Genomic DNA, 2,528 nt, shown 5'->3' with positions numbered 1-2,528 from the left:
ATAGCCGGGCACCATCAGCTTTCTTCACCACATTTGCTTATTCACCGGCTTTGCCTTCAGCAATTGTGTCAGGAAGGCTCACTTTCTTTCTAATAGTCTGTGAGCATTTTAGGAAAAATGATGCTGTGACTCTTGTTTCTGTGCTGCCTCTCCTAGTCCTTGCAGCACAGCAGGCATTCAATTATCTGTTGAATGAAGCAAAATACTTGTTTTAAAAATGTTTACCTATTATATGGAGAGTTATTCTCACTTATAAACCTGATATTATCTTAATAGGAAGAGTATTACCTTTTATATGAAATATCACTACCTGCTAGAAGATCTGTATGCATTGTTGTGATGTGCTTTCTATTAATTCAAAATATTCAATAAACTGCCAATCTAAAACATGATATTAGATGGGGTGGAATAAAGAGAACATGGTTAAAAATTATGAAATATCCTGGATGGATCCTGGATGGAAAAAATATTAGGTAAAAATCTTTTATTTGGAAGACATCTTACAATTCAGTAAAAAAAAAAGTTATTTTTTACTCCTATTTATCACTATGTCTTCTCTTATTTTCTTTATTAGACTGGGTTTTCTAGAGAAAACAATCAGCGGCATTTATAAATGTATAGAAAAATATTTTACATCAAGAAAGAAATTTATTTCAAGTTGGCAGCCCAACAAAGAAGGATTTGGCTGACCACTCAGGAGGACGTTGCCTCTGAAAACTGTATGCATCGCTTTGAAACATGGTCAGATATTGACGGGCTAATGAATGGAAGAAGAGCATTGTCTAAGATAATGCCAAAAGGAGGGTCCCTCTTTCATGAAGACAGCAAAATGCAATTTTTAAAAAATGAAAGAAAGAAGAGATGGAAGTGAATGTCAGAGGAAATGTTGAAAGGTGCTCTGAATTGTAGAGTAGCTCTAAAGCAAATGGAAGAAGTGGTGAAGCCAAAGATCTGAATAGACCATTTCAAAGGGCATCTCAAGAAGACAAAGTAAAATATTATAATGAAATATGTAAAGACATAGAGTTGGAAAACCAAAAAGGGAAACCAGGTTCGGCAGACCTTAAACTGAAAGAACTAAAGAAAAAATGCAATGTTAAAGGTTCTACAGGTAAAATATTGAGTGATGCAGGAAGCATCAAAAGAAAATGGAAAGAATACACAGAGTTGCTGTACCCAAAAGAACTGATTGACGATCCAACAGTTCTGGAGGTAGCACATGACCAAGAACCAATGGTGCTTAAGAAAGAAGTTCTGCACTGAAAGCATTAGCCAAAAACAGGGCTCCAAGAATAGATGGAATAACAATTGAAACGTTTCAATAAACTGGAGACACACCGAAAGCATTCATTACTCTATTCCTGGAAACTTAGAAGACAGCTACTTAGCCAAATGCATGGAAGAGATCCTTACTTGTACCCATTCCAAAGAAAGGTGAGCCAATAAAATGCTCAAACTATAAAAATTATTACTGATATCACATGCAAGTAAAATTTCGCTAATGATCATCCAACAACAGTTGCAGCAGTACATTAACGGAGCTAACCGAGTTTCAGCCTTGATTCAGAAGAGGATGTGGGCAAAGGATATCATTGCTGATGCCAGATGGATCTTGGATGAAAGAGAATATCAGAAATATGTTTACTTGTCTTTCATTGACTATGCCAAGATCTTCTACTGTGTGGGTTTTAATAATCTATTGATAACCTTGAGAAGAATGGGACTTATAAAAGATTTCATGGTGCTCATGTGGAACTTATAGATTGCTCAAAAGTGAGTTATGTGAACAGAACCGAGCCTACTACCTGGTGTAAAATCAGGAAAGGTGTGCAACAGGGTTGTCTCCTCTACCATCCTTGTTTAGTCTGTGTGCTGAGCACATTACCAGAGAACTTGGATTAGATGAAAAGGAAGGTGGCATCAGGAATTGAAGAAGGCTTATTAACAAACTGCGATGTGAAGATAACACTGCCTTGCTTGCTGAAAGTGAGGATTTGAAGCACTTGTTGATAAAGATCAAGATTTTCAGCTTTCAGTATGGTTTACAATTCAATGTAAAGAACATCAAACTCCTCACAACTGGACCAAAAAATTCCATATTGGAAGAAGTACCACCAGAATGTTCCTTAGAGATAAGGATGGTGAGACTCCTCCGACACACTTTGGACTTGTTGGGAGAGACCAGTCCTGGAGAACGACATTGTGCTTGGTAAAGTAGAGAAGCAGTAAAAGAAGGGAAGGCTCTCAGCAAGATGGATTCACATAGTGATGGCAACAATGGGCTCAAGCTAGGGAACGATTGTGAAGATGACGCAGGACTGTTCTGTTGTGCATAGGGTCACTATGGGTCAGAACCAACTCGATGGTACCTAATGACATCAACAGTGGCCCAAATAGCCACAACCTGGGCCAACTCTGTCTGACTCAAGGCTGTGAGTCAGATGCTAAGCTAGAGGTCCTGTTTGGCTCACACAGCTGGCCAATGCAACAGGAAGCAGGAGGACCACCCAGGAGACACGAAGAGCACA

Source organism: Echinops telfairi, unplaced genomic scaffold, assembly GCF_000313985.2.
Source record: "Echinops telfairi isolate 266 unplaced genomic scaffold, ASM31398v2 ScPeMD7_1;HRSCAF=3_0, whole genome shotgun sequence".
NCBI lineage: Eukaryota > Metazoa > Chordata > Mammalia > Afrosoricida > Tenrecidae > Echinops > Echinops telfairi.
This window is presented reverse-complemented; position numbering follows the sequence as displayed.